Source organism: Podarcis filfolensis, assembly GCF_964270895.1.
Source record: "Podarcis filfolensis genome assembly, chromosome: 2".
Lineage (NCBI taxonomy): Eukaryota > Metazoa > Chordata > Lepidosauria > Squamata > Lacertidae > Podarcis > Podarcis filfolensis.
The window spans coordinates 21,850,645-21,870,745 of record NC_139605.1 but is presented as its reverse complement, the minus strand read 5'-3'; the positions used below and the strand labels follow the sequence as shown (position 1 = coordinate 21,870,745).

General features: G+C 39.6%; 1 long non-coding RNA gene across 2 annotated transcripts in view; it reads left to right on the top strand.

Annotated features, from left to right (window-relative positions):
• The window catches only part of LOC310757402, an 88,764-nt gene that overhangs the window by 54,466 nt on the left and 14,197 nt on the right, over window positions 1-20,101 (top strand). The gene's annotated exons all lie outside the window — the stretch shown is intronic.

Sequence of the window (20,101 nt, the reverse complement as noted above, 5' to 3'; positions counted from 1 at the left end):
TCCTGTAATTTCTTGTAATTTCACTTTATCTTTTTCTTCCATATTTTTCACTAGTATTTTGGTTTTCCCATAGTTTAATTTGAATCCTGCTAATCTGCCATATTCATTTATACATTCCAATATTCTAGGTGTGCATTGTAGGGGATTTTCTGTTGTGATCATAACGTCATCTGCAAAGGCTCTTAACTTGTATCTTTTTTCACCAACTACTATTCCTCTTATTTGGCTGTCCTGCCTTATTTTCTTTAATAGAACCTCTAATACTATTATAAATAACATTGGGGATAGGGGGCATCCTTGTCTTGTACCTTTAAAGATATTGATTTCTTCTCCAAATTCTCCATTAATAATAATTTTTGTTTTCTGTTGGTTATATATTGCATTTATACCTTTTTGGAATTTTTCGCCTAGACACAATTCTTTTAATAGTTTTTTCATTAATTCCCATGAGACTTTATCGAAAGCCTTCTCCGCATCGATTGAAATCAGGGCTGCTTGTTTATCTCTTCTTACTTGTAGATATTCCATTATGTCTATTATATTTCTAATATTATCCTTTATTTGTCTTCCTTCCACAAATCCAGCCTGATTTTTATGCACTATTTTTCCTATAATTTTTTTTCAACCTGTTAGCCAATAATCCTGCATAAATTTTATAATCTGAATTCAACAACGAAATGGGTCTATAATTTGAGACAGATTCCAAGTCCGTGCCTTGTTTTGGCAGGAGCTTTATATACGCTTGAGTCCAAGAGTCTGGAATATTCCCCTTCTCTACCGCTTCCTCTATTACTTCTTTTAGTGGGTCAATTAATTCATTTAACATTTCTTTATAGTATTCTGCTGGTATGCCATCTGGACCTGGGGATTTCCCTATTTTTAATTTTTGAATTGATTCCTTAATTTCTTCGGTTGATATTGGTTCATTTAAGAATTTATGGTCTTCTTCTGCTATCTCTATTAATTTATTTTTCTTTATATATTCCTCTATTTCTTCTGTTGGCACTTCTTCTTTTTGATATAATTTTTTATAATATTTTTCAAATTCTTTTTAAATTTCTGTCATATCCCTTATTGTCCTCTCTTCTACTTTTATCTTATTTATTAATTTTTCATTTCTTTGTTTCTTTAATTGCCAGGCAAGGATCTTGCCTGGCTTATTTGCCCATTCAAAATTTTTATATTTCCAAAATTTGATTTGTTGTTCTACCTCCTGTTCTATAATTTTATTGTATTCTACTCTCAGTAATTTAATTTCTTGATTTAATCTCTCTTTATTTTTGCTTGCATAGGCCAATTTTTCCTTCCTTTTAATTTCTTCTAAAAGCTCCCTTTTCTTTTTTTCTTTATTCTTATATGCTATTGAGTTTTGTTGTATGAAATATCCCCTAACAACTGCCTTCCCAGCATCCCACACTGTTTTTACATCTATCCCTTTCCTCCAGTTGTTTTCAAAATATTCCTTCATCAACTTTCTGGCTCCTTGTATTACTTTTTGGTTTTTTAATAGGAAAACATTCATTCTCCACCTTTTTTTCCCTTTCTCCTCTTTTCCTTTAAGAGTTAATGATACTGGATTATGATCTGTAAGTGTTTTTGGTAATATTTCAGCATTCTCTGCTTTAATTGTCATATCCTTAGTAATCCATATACTATCGATTCGACTATATGAATTTTTAGGTTCTGAGAAATATGTGAACTCCTTTTCAACAGGATATTTATATCTCCATATATCCACTAAATCAAAAATTCTTACCATTTCCACAAAGCTTTTTGGCAGCTTCCCTTCATTCCCCCCCTTTTCTTCTGCGATCTATCCAATTCTGGTTCCATTACTCCATTTAAATCCCCTAACACAACAATTCTCATATCTATATATTCCATTAATAACGATCTTACTTTAACATAGAACTCTGATTTTCTTTCATTTGATCCATAGATTCCCACTACTACAATTGGCTCCCCCTCTAGTGATATTTTGACTATTACAATCCTCCCCTCTTTATTTTCATATAACAATTCTGGTTCATATTTGCTTTTAACATACATTACAACCCCACTCTTTTTTCTTACATCAGATGCGATGAATTCTTCCCCTAACTTTGGTTTTACCAATAATCTTTTATGCTTAGTATTGATGTGGGTTTCTTGTAAACAAACAAGGTCCCAGACCTTTTCTGTGGTGGCTCCCGTTTGTGGAATCCTCTTCCCAGAGAGGCTCCCCTGGCACCTTCATTACATATCTTTAGGTGCCTAGCAAAAACGGTTCTCTGTATCCAAGTCTTTGGCTGATGGAACAATCGATGGCCTTTCAAATGTGTTTGTGGGAGGTCAGTTATTAGTTTGCTTTTTTAAAATGTATTTTGTGTTCTCATATTGTATATTTAAAAATAAAAATGAAGGGTGGTATACTAATAGTATTATTATTATTATTATTATTATTATTAATAATACTATTAGTAGTGGTAGTAATAATTAGTAGTAGTAGTAATAATAATAATAATAGGCTATCAACGGCTTCTTCTTCTTCTTTGGCGATCACTCTTAGCCAAGTAAGATTGTCTTCCATAAACATGGTTTTAACAGTGAGTCTGTAAGTGACTGTGGAGGCCAATTCTGGATCCTCATGTTCTTCCACAGTGGGGACATAGGTTTCCAGATGGGAGTTGATCATGGTGAGGGTTTGCCAAGCATGCCTTCCTCTTAGCGCGTTTCTCTCTTGCGTCCTGAGTTCAAGTATCTTCAAAGCCCATGACACCTTTGGTAAAGGCTGTTCTCCAATTGAAGCACTCACAGGCCAGTGTTTCCCAGTTGTAAGTGTTTATACTACATTTTTAAAGATTTGCCTTGAGAGAGTCTTTGAACCTCTTTTGTTGACTACTGGCATTAAGCTTTCCGTTTTAAAGTTTGGAATAGAGTAGTTGCTTTGGAAGACGATAATCAGGCATCCGAACAATGTGACCAGTCCAACGAAGCTGATGTTGAAGAATTATTGCTTCGACACTGGTGATCTTTGCTTCTTCCAGTACACTGACATTAGTTCGCCTTTAAAAAATTTCGAAGACACTGTTGATGGAATCTTTTGAGGAGTTGGAGATGGTGTTTATAAGTGGCTAGTTATCATCGACTACTAGCTATGATGGCTATGTTGTGCCTCTGTAGATGACAGCAGAAATGTTTCTGAACAGGACTCACTTAATGTGATGCTTTGTGTATCATAACATTATTGCTGTCCCTATTTGCCCCATTTCTGCCCATCTTCTGTTGTATGTCCATCTTTTATTGCTGGCTAATACGCTCATGTATGGAAGTGAGAGCTGGACCATAAAGAAGGCTGATCGCCAAAGAATTGATGCTTTTGAATTATGGTGCTGGAGGAGACTCTTGAGAGTCCCATGGACTGCAAGAAGATCAAACCTATCCATTCTTAAGGAAATCAGCCCTGAGTGCTCACTAGAAGGACAGATCCTGAAGCTGAGGCTCCAATACTTTGGCCACCTCATGAGAAGAGAAGACTCCCTGGAAAAGACCCTGATGTTGGGAAAGATGGAGGGCACAAGGAGAAGGGGACGACAGAGGACAAGATGGTTGGATAGTGTCTTCAAAGCTACCAGCATGAGTTTGACCAAACTGCGGGAGGCAGTGGAAGACAGGAGTGCCTGGCGTGCTTTGGTCCATGGGGTCACGAAGAGTCGGACACGACTAAACGACTAAACAACAACAATACGGTTATCAAATGTTACAAAAATAGCTTCACTGTTCTAAAAAGTGTTGAGCTTAAGCAATATACAAGTCGCCTATCTATTGAGATGCATTGTAACCCAAGAAAAAACCAGAACGGACCCTTCTCTTCCGCACCACATTTCGTTCTTTTCAAACTGAAATTTCACACTGTAAATAATTTCAAGGGCTGCCGAGCATTGCCACTCTGGGAATGAACAGAGCTTGCGCACTGAGACTGAAAGTCAATTTTGGGACAAAATTGCAAGAAATTCGATGAAATCTAAGACTGCAAAGCAGCAAACACTTTTGCTGTAAAGCATTGCTATTTTTCATTTCTTTAAAAGGAAGGCTGCACCTCCCGGTCCACATGTTCCCCATGTGCAGCAGTTTAAGACATGCTGCCTTTACTTTCACACAAGGAACATTTCAGACATGCTGAGCCACGCTGACAAAGAGGTCACTCTGCGATGGTGTGCGGAGCCAAGCCTCTTGTGCACACCGTAATTACCAATCAATTTCACATAAATGGCAAAATTTAGTCCTATTATGCTCATTTGTGTCAAAATTAAAGGAATTAATTAAACATGGGAGGAGGTAGAAGAGGAGAGGCCAGATGCCTTGCAAACTGTTGCTGCCGAAGGGAGGTGGGTGGGCAAATTTAGAAATCAGAAGCAAAGAAAGATGGAGAGGATCGTTCACTGTCGTACCTAGAAAGTCCAGTGCAGGCAATGTTTCATTCAAGAAACTCACAAAATTATTTCGAATTTTGAGCAACCACTGTGAAAAGAGCAGGACACATGGCCGTCTGCCTTCTATGGAGTTAGATTCTTGGTCCATCTATCTCAGTATTGTCTACACGGGCTGGCAGCCGTTCTCCAGGGTTTCAGACAAGGGAGTCTAGAACTGGAGGTGGATCCTGGGACCTTCTATATGCAAAGCAAGTGCTCAGCGACTGGGCTATGGCATTTCCCAATAGTTATGTCCCTTTGGATATGCTTTCTGCTGTTGGTTTCCATAGGAATGCAAACACACACACCTTCTCCCCACCCTTTTAATGATTAAAGGGTAATTTATTTGGATTTTAATCCGATTTTCAGCTGTATTTCAGTCGATTGTTGAATTTTATGTCTTAATGTAGTATATATTTTGTTTTTTGTTTTTAAATATATTTTTATTAATTTTTACATAAAGTTTCCAAAAAACATACAACATATTTTCTTATCTTATACAATATTTTGGGCTTTCATCAACCACATCTGAAGATTTTTTCCGTCTTTATCACTTAATCTGCATTTCATTAATTTCACTATTACTTTTCATAGTCCTTCATTAATACTTCTCTTCATACTTTTCTCTGCAATATTTCATATAGTCCTTCTTGCAATCCTGCTAGCGTAATCTGTTGATTACAATTTCTTTTCAAATAATTCACATATTTACTCCAGTCCTCTGAGAATCTCTGATCCCACAGGTTTCAAATCCTTCCTGTCATCTTATCTAATTCTGCATAGTCCATTAATTTCATCTGCCATTTTTCTTTCATTGGTAGTTCTTCTTGTTTCCATTTCTGTGCCGTTAGTACCCTTGCTGCTGTTACTGCATATAGAAACAGTTTATTATCCTGTCTATCAATATCCTCCCCTACAATGCCAAGTAGAAACGCTTCTGGTTTTTTTAAAAAAATGTATATTTCAACATCTTTTTCATCTCATTATATATCATTTCCCAGAAGCTTTTCAGCAAACACACACACCTCCTCAGGGCTACTTTGCAACAAGATATTGCTCACAGCAAAGCCCTGTGAAATCTAGTCGCAGATTCCCCCAAAGCTAAGGAATTTTGTGCAGTCATCAGAAGTATTACAAGATACTCTAGAGATTTCCACACCGTATATTAAGTCATTTGAAGCATTACATCCCAGTCATGGGATGTTTCAAACCTCTTGGGCACAGCAAAGATTTACCATACGAATGATAATTTATGTTGGAAATGCAAAGAAAAAGAAGGCACCTTTTATCATATGTGGTGGATGTGTCCCAAGGTGAAAGACTTCTGGGAAAAGATTTATAATGAGTTGAAAAAAATGTTGAAAAATACATTTATTAAGAAACCAGAAGCCTTTCTACTTGGAATAATAGGATTGGAATTGCCCCCAAAAGATGTTAGATTGTTTTTGTATGCCACTACAGCAGGAAGATTTTACTTGCCAAAAATTGGAAATTGCAAGAGATACCAACAATAGAAGAATGGCAGATGAAGACGTTGGACTTTTTGGAGTTGGCCGACCTGACTGGAAGAATCCGCAACCAGAAGGAAGAAGAATACTAAGAAGATTGGAAGAAATTCAAAGAATAGCCAAATATTGTAATATAAAATAATTAGAAATCACTTGGAAGTATCAAATAGGTTTAGGATTAGATTAAGAATGAATTGTGAAAGAATTAAGGATAAGAATATCAATAAAAGAGAAGAGGATAGTAAATTGAAGGTGTTAATTTTATAAGAAATGTGATTTTGGAGAACTGTTACAAGATGATACAATGAAATTCAGTTAGGCGGGATTTGAGGAAGTCAGTTAACAATGAAAGTTAAATTAGGTTAGAAGTAATAAGTGTTTTTATTTGTCTTTTTTCTTCTTTTTAGTGTTATAATGTGTTTTCTTTTGTGTGTTTTGTATGTTATTTCTGCTACAATTTTGGAAAATTAATTGAAAAAATAGAAAAAATATATATGAAATGCTACCGTGTGAAGTTTACAAACTGGAACAAATGGTGTGCAGCTGATATCAGGAGCAAAGGGTCTGTACAATTTTAGATATATCACTGGGCAAAATGTAAGCCTGTCCTACCAATGACATTCATGTTGGCAAGTGTTAGAAATGTTGTGGATATTTTGGAAAAGTTAGAAGCAAGAAAGAGTTGTAAAGCAATGTTAATGTTTATCGATGCTGAGAAAGCCTTCGACAATGTTTCTTGGAGTTTTATGTTACATAACTTAGAGAGTATGGGGATAGGTCATGATTTTATAAATGGTATTAAAGCGATCTATCAAGAACAAAAAGCTAAAATTATTGTAAATAATGTGGTTTCAGAGGAAATTAGAATTGAGAAGGGAACCAGGCAAGGGTGTCCACTGTCCCCTCTGCTGTTTATCTCAGTTCTGGAGGTCTTGCTAAGTATGATTAGAGAAGATGAACAAGTTAAAGGTATTACAGTAGTTTTGAAACAATACAAATTAAAAGCCTTTGCTGAGGATTTAGTTCTGACATTACAAGATCCAGACTCCAGTGCAGTTAGAGCACTGGAGCTAATACATGAGTTTGGTAGCAGGATTTAAATTAAACGAGAGCAAGACCAAAGTAATAGAGAAAAATCTGGATAATGAAGAAAGGAAAATATTACAAGAAAAAACGGGCCTAGATTTTGTGAAAAAAGTTAAATATTTGGGGGTGAACCTGTCTGGGAAAAATTTGAATTTCTATAAGGATAACTATGAGAAAATATGGAATGAAATTAAAAGAGATTTAGAGGTGTGGTCTAACTTAAAATTGTCATTAATGGGCCGGATTTCTGTGATTAAGATGAATGTGCTGCCAAAGATGCTTTTTTTTGTTTCAAGCCCTCCCAATTATAGACAATGTGAAATGTTTTAAAGAATGGCAAAAAGTTCTTTCTAGATTTATCTGGCAGGGGACGAAACCCAGAATTAAATACAAATTACTTACGGATTCCAAAGAAAGAGGGGGATTCTCTCTGCCAGACTTAAAAATCTATTTTGAAGCTGCCGCACTTTGTTGGATTAAAGAATGGATGAAATTAGAAGATACAGATTTACTAGATTTGGAGGGATTTGATAATGTGTTTGGTTGGCATGCATATTTGTTGTATGATAAAGTAAAAGCCCATAAAGCATTTAAAAATCATATAATTAGGAAATCGTTGTATAATGTTTGGATAAAATACAAAGACCTTTTAGAAAGAAAGACGCCCAGATGGCTTTCACCAATGGAGACAAAGGCCCAGAAAAAATTAAATATGGATACCAAATGGTTGAGATATTATGACTTATTAATAGAGGAAGAGGAAGGCTATAAATTAAGACCATTTGAGCAAATTAAATATAAGCTAAGCTGGCTACATTACCACCAGATTAATGAATTGTATAAACTGGATAAGAAAAATTGTTTTGCCTTGGAAAAATCTAAGTTGGAGATGGAGTTGTTAGATACTGAAGATAAAAACTTATCTAAAATGTACAAGCTTTTGCTGGACTGGCATACGAAAGATGAACAAGTTAAATCGGTGATGATAGATTGGGCAAGAGATTTAGGACATAGCATAATGTTTGAGGACTGGGAAAGATTGTGGAAGAAAAGGGTGAAGTTCACCGCATGTACTTTGTTAAAGGAAAATATTATGAAAATGATGTATAGATGGTATTTGACCCCTGTAAAATTAGCAAAGATGTATCATAATTGTGATAATACATGTTGGAAATGTAAAGAAAAGGAAGGAACATTCTTTCATATGTGGTGGACCTGCTCCAAGGTGAAAGACTTCTGGGAAAAGATTTATAATGAATTAAAAAAATGTTGAAATATACATTTATAAAGAAACCAGAGGCCTTTCTTCTTGGAATAACTGGTTCGGAATTGCCCAAGAAAGATGTTAATCTATTTTTGTATGCCGCAACTGCAGCTCATATTTTGTTAGCTAAAAAGTGGAAAACTCAAGAATTACCAACAGTAGAAGACTGGCAGATGAAGATGATGGATTGTATGGAGCTAGCCGATCTAACCGGAAGAGTCCGCGACCAGAAGGAGGAGGAACACCACGAAGAATGGAAGAAATTTAATGATTTATTATTTAGTTAAATTTGTTAAGCTAAAATAACTGGAAATAGCGTCCAGATACTTAAAGGGCTTAGGATTGTATCTATGTTAACTGATAAAATAATATGTTTAATACAAGAAGGAGAAGATTTAAAGATGTTAATGTTTAATTTAAAGGGTATTAAAATTGGGATTTGGAAAACCATTATAAGGATATGCAATGAAATTCAACTAAGGGGAAACGAGGAAGTCGTTTTACAAAGTAAATAACTGTTATTTTCAATAAGGTTATGATTTATGTTTGTTATGTTTTGTTTGTTTTATGTTTTTGTTGTCATTGATATTGTAAAAACTAATAAATTTTTTGCAAAAAAAAAAAGAAAAAGAAAAAAATATATGAAATGCTACCGTGTGAAGTTTACAAACTGAAACAAATGGTGTGCAGCTGATATCAGGAGCAAAGGGTCTGTACAATTTTAGATATATCACTGGGCAAAATGTAAGCCTGTCCTACCAATGACATTCATGTTGGCAAGTGACGTGGGTCCTTACACTCTTGGTCCATCCAACTGAGCTATGTCTTCATTGATTGATCAAATTTGCAGATGACACCAAACTGGGAGGGGTGGCTAACACCCCAGAGGACAGGATCACACTTCAAAACGACCTTGACAGATTAATAATAATAATAATAATAATAATAATATTTTATTTATACCCCGCCCTCCCCAGCCAAGGCCGGGCTCAGAGCGGCTTACAAGCAATAATAAAAACAAGATGAATGATTACAACTTAAAAACAAAAATAAAAAACATTAAAATAATGGAACATTAAAATATTAAAATGTAGCCTCATCGCAGGAGGAGAAGGAAAAGAAAAAAGGAAGAGAGGGAGGGAGGGAATCAAATTGGCTCCAAGCCAAAGGCCAGGTGGAACAACTCTGTCTTACAGGCCCTGTGGAAAGAAATCAGATCCTGCAGGGCCCTGGTTTCATGAGGCAGAGCGTTCCACCAGGCCGGAGCCAGAGTTGAAAAGGCCCTGGCTCTGGTTGAAGCCAATCTAACTTCCTTAGGACCTGGGACCACAAGGGTGTTGTTATTTATGGACCTTGAGGCTCTCCGTGGGGCATACCAGGAGAGGCGGTCCCGTAGGTACGAGGGTCTTAGGCTGTGAATAGCTTTAAAGGTCAAAAGCAGCACCTTAAATCTGACCCTGTACTCCACCGGGAGCCAGTGCAGCTTGAAAAGCACTGGGTGAATATGCTCCCATGGCAGAGATCCCGTGAGGAGCCTCGCTGCAGCATTCTGTACCCGCTGGAGTTTCTGGGACAGCTTCAAGGGCAGCCCCGCGTAGAGCGAATTACAGTAGTCAAGCCTGGAGATGACCGTTGCAGGGATCACTGTGGCCAGGTCGGGGCGGGAAAGGTAAGGGACCAGATTAGAGAACTGGGCCAAAACAAACAAGATGAATTTTAACAGGGAGAAATGTAAAGTATTGCACTTGGGCAAAAAAAATGAGAGGCACAAATACAAGATGGGTGACACCTGGCTTGAGAGCGGTACATGTGAAAAGGATCTAGGAGTCTTGGTTGACCACAAACTTGACATGAGCCAACAGTGTGACGTGGCAGCTAAAAAAGCCAATGCAATTCTGGGCTGCATCAATAGGAGTATAGCATCTAGATCAAGGGAAATAATAGTGCCACTGTATTCTGCTCTGGTCAGACCTCACCTGGAGTACTGTGTCCAGTTATGGGCACCACAGTTCAAGAAGGACACTGACAAACTGGAACGTGTCCAGAGGAGGGCAACCAAAATGGTCAAAGGCCTGGAAACGATGCCTTATGAGGAACGGCTAAGGGAGCTGGGCATGTTTAGCCTGGAGAAGAGGAGGTTAAGGGGTGATATGATAGCCATGTTCAAATATATAAAAGGATGTCACATAGAGGAGGGAGAAAGGTTGTTTTCTGCTGCTCCAGAGAAGCGGACACGGAGCAATGGATCCAAACTACAAGAAAGAAGATTCCACCTTTAGAACATAGGAAGAACTTCCTGACAGTAAGAGCTGTTCGACAGTGGAATTTGCTGCCAAGGAGTGTGGTGGAGTCTCCTTCTTTGGAGGTCTTTAAGCAGAGGCTTGACAACCATATGTCAGGAGTGCTCTGATGGTGTTTCCTGCTTGGCAGGGGGTTGGACTCGATGGCCCTTGTGGTCTCTTCCAACTCTATGATTCTATGATTCTATGATTCTATGATTGGCAGCTGCTCTCTAAGATTTCAGACTGCTGTCTTTCCCAACGCTACCTAGCGATGGCAGGAATTGGACCTTGGAGCTTTGCATTCAAAACAAATGCTCAGCGACTGAGCTATGGGAGCCCCCTTAATGAATTGTGTGGGTGAAATAGGTATATGTCAGAAAAAAATCTGTAGGATACAGTTTTCGAGCAACATCATTTGCAGGAACGGCTAGAATTATCTCTCTTTAACAAACAGCATCCTCACCAAACGTGAGCTTTGATTACATCTACGCAATCAGGTCTCGTCTGCTTGAAGCATAGACTCTCCTCCCTGGAAGAGAGGGGAGTGGTTGTGGGCGGGAGCCCGAGCTCCGCCCCTAGCAGGGGGCGTTAGCCCCCTGCCTCCCCCACTCACCTGGCTGACGCCTACGCCCATCGGCAGGCACCCAACCAGGTGCATCCGAGGGGGCATTTACAGCAGCCTATATGCTGCAGCGCCAGCCCCTCCTCGGCCTCACTCTCCGTCGTCCCGTCGCGAGCCACCCACCCTCCACTCCCTTTGAGCTCAGGGTCTTAGTTTTTTCATTGGCCTTGCTATGGACCTTAGGTTGGTCGCCCCGGTTGTCCGGGGGGCCTGGTATGAATTTTTCCATTTGGCATTAGGCTTTTTGGTTTTTTTGCCTACCTCGTAGCAATCGTCACAACTTTTGTGGTATTGGTGGGTAAGTTAGGCATTGGAAAAATGTGTTGTGGTGTCAAAGAGCTAGGTGTGGCCATCGCCTATGCCTTCAATTTTTGGGTATTCCGTTAAAGGAATCTGGCGGTCGTGTATTCTGTCCGATGCCTGCTTGGCGGGAGGCCATGGCACGACCCTCGGTGACATCAGGGGAGAGCCTATAGTTGGATTAGCATCAACAGGCTCCACCTACTGGTGAATAAACCCTCCTTGTTTTAGACATCCAATGCCTAAGCCAATACCTTTTCACTGCTGTAATCAATAAAGTTGTGGCCTTTTCTTGCCCGTTAACCTTATATCACATGTCCTTGTGTATTCATTCCACATTGCGGGGGTCGGGTCCTCGAACCACAACACCACCTTCTGGCATCTTGTAAACCTTTCTGAAAATCTCATGCTAGCTTTTAAAGTCATACTCCGGACATCCAGGTCAGGAGATGCCAGGCTTTTCATTAGAGCTGAGCAAAAATAAAACAAATCTTTAACCATTATCCATCAATCAATGAGAAAAGAACTGCATTGACAATTATCAAAGGAGAAAGAAAATTTCGGTGACATTTTCATTGGTGGTGGTGGTGATACTTACCTTACTTTTGAGATGGCTGAGGGTTATTTGTGAAAGCTCTTTCATTCATTCTACAGATCATCTCACCAGTGGTCTGCAGTCTGCAGCCTTCTCAGGTGACCATGCATCAATCAAAGCCCAGAGCAAGTCATCGCAAGTTAACTCCTCCCACAGGTCTTTTTCAGAGAGGCTAAAGAAATGTTTACTGGAATGAAACTCTTTGTCATCTTAAACTTAAATCACCACACTGTCAAAAACTCTAAAGAAATTATAAATTGTCTAGAGAATGAGACCCCCACCTCCAAACGATACCTTGTCCACATAGGCAGAAGCCTAACTCGAATATTGAAAAGTTTATTAAGTCTTGATTTTTAATAACAAATTTCAGAAAAGGAAAGGAAAGGAAAGGAAAGGAAAGGGAGAAGGAGGAGAAGGAGGAGAAGGAGGAGAATGAGGAGGAGGGGAGGAGAAGAGGAAGAGGAAGAGGAGGAGGAGGAGGAAGAAGAAGAAGGAGGAGGAGGAGGAGGAGGAGGAGAAGGAGAAGAAGAAGAGAACAACAGTGGCTCATATTAAGAATACATATTAAGCGCTGATATTTATAGATGCCGAAAAGGCATTCGATAATATCTCTTGGCGCTTTATGAAGGAAAATTTGAAAATGATGGGGATTGGAGAAGGATTTATAAAAGGTATTGAAGCTATTTATCAAGAGCAAAAAGCCAAACTTATAATAAACAATAATATATCAGAATCTTTTGATATTGCTAAAGGGACAAGGCAAGGATGTCCTCTGTCTCCCCTGCTATTTATAACAGTGCTGGAAGTATTTAATAAGAAGTTAAGGGAAACAACGGAGGTCAAAGGAGTGAAGGTAGGAAGTAAAGAATATAAAATGAAAGCTTTCGCGGATGACATAATATTAACATTGGAAGACCCAAAGAATAGTCTGCAAGAAGCATTACAGAAATTAGAAGAGTTCGGCAAAGTGGCAGGTCTTAAACTCAACAAGAACAAGACTAAAATGTTGACAAAAAATAGAAGCAAAGAAGATATAGTAGAATTAGAATAAAAAACCAGAATTATGGCAGCAAATAAGGTGAAATATCTCGGAGTGTGGATTACAGCTAAAAACATAAACTTATATAAAGATAACTATGAAGCTACTTGGAAGAGTATTAAGAAAGATCTAGAAATCTGGGAGAGACTGAAACTTTCTTTTTTGGGGAGGATATCAGTTATCAAAATGAATGTCTTGCCCAGAATGCTATTTTTGTTTCAAACTATTCCAGTAATTAAGGGGCTGAAACAGTGCAAAGAGTGGCAAAGGGCTTTGGCGAGATATATTTGGCAGGGTAGAATACCACGAATAAAAATGAAAATATTGGTAGATAAAAAAGAGAGAGGAGGTTTCTCATTACCAGATTTGAGTTTATACTATGAAGCGGCGTGTTTAATGTGGGTGAAAGATTGGATAAAACTGGAAAATACTGATATTTTGGATTTAGAGGGCTTCGATAACAGGTATGGGTGGCACTCATACCTGTGGTACGAGAAGGTGAAAGTTCATAGAGGCTTTCTAAATCATATAATTAGAGGACCAATATTCCAAGTTTGGGAAAGAAATAAAGATTTGCTGGAAAAGAAAACACCCTGGTGGATTTCACCAATAGAAGTGCTGACTGTCAAAAAAACTAATATGGAGGGGGGGAGAGCCACTTATGAAGAACTTACCAGGAAAACCGATCAGGGCATAAAACTTAAACCCTATGAAGAGGTAAAGAACTTATTTACAGGGTGGTTGCAATACCACCAGGTAAACGACTTGCTAAAAGAAGACAAAAAGAAATTAGGATTTGAAGATAAAAAATCTAAATTTAATGTGGAAGTTATAGAAGGTAAAAATAAAACTTTGTCTAGGATGTATGATCTCTTATTGGATTGGTACACAAAAGACAAAGAGGTGAAGGAGGCTATGACCAAATGGGCCATGGATATTGGTCACAATATTGATTTTGTAATGTGGCATGAATTGTGGAATGTTAATATGAAGTTCACGGCGTGTACGGCATTGAGGGAGAACCTTTGGGAAATGATTTATAGGTGGTATCTCACGCCAGTGAAGTTAGCTAAGATTTATAGATTGAAGAATAAGAAATGCTGGAAATGCGGAGAGGTAGAAGGTGACTTCTACCGTATGTGGTGGACATGCAGTAAGGTGAAAGGCTTTTGGGAACTGATTTACAATGAGCTTAAAAAAAATTTGAAATATACTTTTCCAAAAAAGTCTGAAGCCTTCGTGCTAGGAATAACTGGCAAAGAAATTAAAAAAGAAGATAAAAATCTATTTTTATATGCCACAACGGCCGCAAGAACCATGTTAGCACAAAACTGGAAAATGGAGGTAATACCTACTGTTAGTGACTGGCAAGTCAAGATGATAAACTATGCTGAGCTAGCTAAAATAACAGGAAGATTAAGGGATCAGGACGAACAGAAATTTCATGACAATTGGAACAAATATTTGACGTATATAAGAACTAATTGTAGAACTTTGACGACACTGGCGGGACTGGAATAACTCTAACAGCGAACGACTAATAAGTAAAGGAGATAAAATACGTGATTCCAGAATTTATCTGATACTTACCAAAGGAGTGGAGGGAAGTCTAAGGCTCGGTGGAGCTTAAAACAACTATGTAATATATGTATGATTCATGGACTGGATATGACACATGTAATTTATGTATTATACTTTGTATTTGTTTATATGTATATATAATGATAAACCAATAAAAACTTATTTGGAGGGGGGGGGAGAATACAATAGCCGGCAATACATGTAAACATATAAATCCATATAAGGCAGGCAACAGTCCAGATAGAAATGTGTTCAAATGGGTCAAGGACAGCGAGGTCTTCTGGCCATCACTTAATGGATGGAAGGTGTTTTTGTCCTCCCAGGCTTGGAAGTTTTAAGTCTCCTAATGACCACAAGGGCTTGCAAAACCCACTTTTGCTGTCGTGCAGTTAAGCAAAGGGAGTTTCACAAGTCTTTTGACATTTCCATCTCTCTGATGACGGTGCTTCAACAGACCACGTCCTCAAGGTGCTGAGAATAAGGAAAGTGTATTACAGTCAAGGATCTCAAGAAAGAGGTTTTCAGTGTCAGCTGCTATGGAACAATGAAATATATACTCTCCCTTAAATAAACTGGTGTTAGTTGGTGGGGCAGGGTTAGAGTGGGGTGAGGCGAGGCAGGAAGGAAAGTGTCATGTTGTAGTTGTGATATCTTCATATCTTCCTTAATGAGATTTTTTTATGGCCAATGTAAATTTGTCTCAAACTGAATCTTTGTCTTGGGAACCCTGAATAATGTTACACCGACTCATTCCCAGTGTACGTTCAGGCTTCCGCACTCCCTTCTCCCCTCCCTCTGAAAGTGGCTCCTTCTGGCAAACCGAAGGCAATTGAAGCTGAGTTTAATTAGCTGCCTTCTGTAAATATGCCATTATTCTTCTCACTCAGTGCTGGAGTTATATTTACAAAGGGAACAGATAGCAATAATTATTTTGGGCTGTAGTTAGTCAGTATTAGTTAATGCCTGGGTGTAATTGAGGGGAAATTAAGACAAGTGTAGTCTTTGCTGGTGGGAAAGGAGGGGGGGGGGGACATATGAGGCAGCCAGAAGCAGGGAGCACCTGGATTTTACATCACCAGCAAGACATATGGAGGTCTAATCAGAGAAGTAAATATTTGTCCCATACCTCGTACCCTCTGGGTTTATGTTTTAATTAGTCATAATATGTTATCAGGTAGAAAACTTATTATAAATCAAAGGGGGCTTTTTTTTTTCCTTGAGTGAAACCAAGCTCTGGTTCCCTACATTCTGTAGGGAATGTAAACTGGAGTAAAAGCTCCTTCCTGTTCTCGTACTGCAGTGAAATTGATGTCCTTTCATTGGCCAGTCCTTAGTCTTCAGACACTTTTATTGAATAACACTGGGGAGGGTGTGTGTGACTGGAATACCTATGAGAAATTGTTGTGTTCTCGTGGATCATGGGTTATGGAGGATGTTCCCAGTTCTCTGGTCGGTTGTGCCATGCATACAGTTCCTCAAAATTCCTTGTGACGACCTCTCCTAGATAAGATTCCATGGTGTCCAGGTGAGCAGATAAGTTATTATTCTCCTGAATTGTCAGGGACTGTGCTGGGCAGGGCTGCACTAAGGAGGAGGAGTGAGAGGCCCCTCCTCCCCCTACTCCTGATCAGGATCCTGAATCTTCCCAGAAGCAGTAGGACAGTATAGATTGGGAACAGTGGTTTGCAGAGGGGCATAGTTCAGAAGGCAGAAGCTGGGAAATACTGGATGGGGAACAGCTAGGAGAAGAAACACTGGAAGACAGAGGGTTAATAGATTCACAGTCTCCGGACAGCATTCCTCTGCTCAACCCAAGGTCAAGAAGAGCTCAGAAAGTCTCAAAACAGAAAGCACAGAGGATACAAGCTCAGATTACAAGACATAGGAGTGACATAGATTAATAGGGACGGAGGGGGTGTAAGCGGCATTGGGAGCACCACCATTCTGGGTTGATGTTTTCTTTTGTCCTTCACCGTGTTTATTAAAGAAACAAACTGGTAAGAATTCCTTTCATTTGATCTGCTCATTTACGGCCACCAGTATCACGTCATTTACGAAGCCTGACACGAATAAAGAACTCTTTCTTACTTACAAGTGAGAGCCTCTGCATGTGTTCTTTCAGCTAGGAATCAGGATGAACCATATGGCAGGGTTAGGGAACCTACGGCCCTCCAGATGTCATTGGACTCCAACTCTCATCAGCCCCAGCCAATGGCCCGGGATGATGGGAGCCAGAGTCCAACGATACCTGGAGGACCCCAATGTACATGGGATCGGCTTTGCACTCTAATTTCAAGCAAAATTTCCAGGGGGATGATTCCTGTTTCTGTTATGCGTTGACTCTAAAAAAGGGGATGTGTAAAAGGCCTGCCAAACATAGATAGATCTATCTGTGCATTAGACTTTCAGTAAATTTGAACTCGGGTGACTCTGAAAAGAGAATATGTAATTAAAAATTGGTGGCTCTGCTGGAAACGATCACTTAATGTGATGTTGGTTAATGAAACGTTGGCTAATTTATTTCTCTTTTGTAACTGAAACAAAATCTTCAAATAAATAAACTAATTAAGGGCACAATCCTGTGGTCCCTGGGAACTTATCCAACACACCACAGGACATTGCAAATCTTCTTCTCCACAGGCAGGGAAGGCGGAATGCCCTCCTAGAGAGAGACACTCTTGGAAGACTCTGTCCGGCCAGAGTGGAAAGAGCTATGCATGCAGTTTCCCAGCAAATCAGAGCTCCGGTGGTGAAGAAGAAGAAGAAGAAGAAGAAGAAGAAGAAGAAGAAGAAGAAGAAGAAGAAAGTCATAGCTGTCCCAAAGTGCTTCTTTTCCCCTGACACACACCCAGAATGCAGAGGAAATTTCCAGCGCAAAGGAGGGAATAACCCTTATTTTTTTAAAAAAAGAGGGGAAAGGTGTAGGAGGAAACCCCACCATGCAAATGAAACACAAAAGATTGGGGGGATGGAGGTCTGATCCTGTATTTGTTGGCATATGGTTTCAGGTGAACGGAGTGCACGGTACAGAACTGTGGGACATGGAAAGAGAAAGTTGATCGTGCTCCAGCATCAGTGGATGGAGGTGTGGCTTGCATTATTCCTTACTCCCTGAAAGAGATGTTACCAAAAACAACAAAAATGCTTCAAAACCTCTAGCCGACTTCAATAAGCTCTCAAACTCATCCAGCAACAGGCTCTGTGCGAATTAGTTATTTCCCTATGTTTGAAATCTTGAAGATAACTTATTATGGGGGAAACAAAATGCACCCACGGAGGGCTATGCCTATCTCCAAAATATATTCGTCTGTTTCCTAGGACGGTTAAATCCATGGTATTCAATGAATGTTTCAGCAGCAGACACTCCAGATCTAGATGCACAATGCTACTGAATTCATAGGTGGCACCGGTTGAGTGGCAGGATATTTAATATGTTGAGAGGGTATGCAAGCTACTCTGGTGCCCACATGCTATTACCAGGGAAAAAACCACAGCCGATATAGTAGACTCCTGGGTGCTCATTCGACACAGAGCCAATTCTCATTTGAGCTATTATGTAGACGAGATGCTAAAAATGGTCCTATGTGACTCTGGCATTACTGTTGTGAAAAGCAACAGCTCCAAAATCAAGCAATAGATTATATTTTTCCACTTGCCTAATGCCAAGAGATTTTACGTGTCTGCATCTCGGTGGAAGTTGCTACACATGCAGAGTTTTTTCTTGCCAGTGTTCAGATGGGAAGCGTTTCCATAATTTAAAAATGAGTTCCAAGTTTGGCCAGGCAACCAGGACTCATTCCGGCTTGGGAAAGAGACAATGTGCATGGGTTGCTTGCTGCGTTTTTGGGGTTCTTTCATTGTTGCACTATTTTGCAGAATAACCTCTATTTTCCGAAAAACTTCTTTGAACAGCTTTCCAGCAATCATGAATATCTAGGAATAGCAGATACTTCTGATGAAAGTGGAAACAGGAGTACAAATTCTTTATTCACCCCACATCCATAATGGAAATGGATCTAGTGGATGCAACTGGTGTCCACAGTTGTTGATTTCAGTCCACAAATGATACATAGTTGATCACGTTTCCCTCCATTTGCATTGTGATTCATTGAAATGAATGGGATGGAATAACTTAATGACAGCATAATTTATGTAATTTATATAATTAATTGTCTAAACTACATAAACTGAGTGTCAGGATGCTGTCAGCGGCTCCCGGCTGGTTGCCCAGGAAAGTATAAAGACAAGGAAAAGTTTCTTACCCTACTTTTTTATTTCAATATTACAGAGAGAGACTATAGAACCCAGCCTCCTGGATAATGGCATTGTCCCAAGTGAATCACCCACACACCCATCTCTCCCACTTCCTCATTCGTCACTTCTACGGGTGCTGCTACGTGCCCTCTGTCTTTGAGTTCTTTGCTCTCCTACTTTTAAGGCTCGCCAGGCTCTGGGAGATGAGGGGGTCTGGAATGTTTTCTAAAGACACTGTGTCAGCCAGCTGCCACTCTGGTTCTGCCTTCTCCTCTCCCATTATTTCCCCATTTCCCCCCTCATCTGCCTCTGAGCTGTGACCTCCCTCAAACCACTATACTGTCAGGATGGGGAGGTGGTCTCCATCATTCCTCCTCTGCCCAGCGTCTGACATCAAGTAATTTTACCACAGTGGACACTAAGGCAAATAATGTTAGCAGCAGTTGAAATGCAGTGGAACAGAAACAGAGCTGCATGCAACAAATACAGAGTGACGGCTGACCATGCTGGAGGGCCTCAAATCATTGGTAGGAGCTAGATCAAGGGTCCATCAGTGTATAAGGCACCTGTATGCAGAAGTGGCTTGTGCTTCCACTATTGTGTATCTCCTGAGCACATTTACCTCTTTGGACATGAGACCAGATCCCACTTGCCAGCTTCTCAGCATTCACACCATGCATTCAATGCACTATGTTGCAAATTTAAACAAATTTAAACCCAAAAGCATCCTGGGAAGTGCAGTTTGTTAAGGATGCAGAGAGATGTGAGGAGGCCTCTGTTCTCCTCACAGAGCTACCATTCCCAGAGTTCCCCATGAAAAGGAATTGATTGTTAAACCACTCTGTTTTCAGTGCTGCAATCGAACTACTCAAATCTGCGCCGCTTCTTTCTCAAGTTTGCAAGAGCTGCCACCACCTCTCCCAGTCCTGACAGATGGCCAGACTCACAGGCTGTCTTTTTAAAAATGCCAGCTCCGAACCACCCCCAGATGGAAGCTTCCTATCACCTGAATCCATACCATCCAACACTTCTCTGATGAAAATAGGGACGCCCCATTCCATAATGATAATTTTACTATTTATACCCCACACATCTTACTGGGTTGCCCCAGCCCTCTGG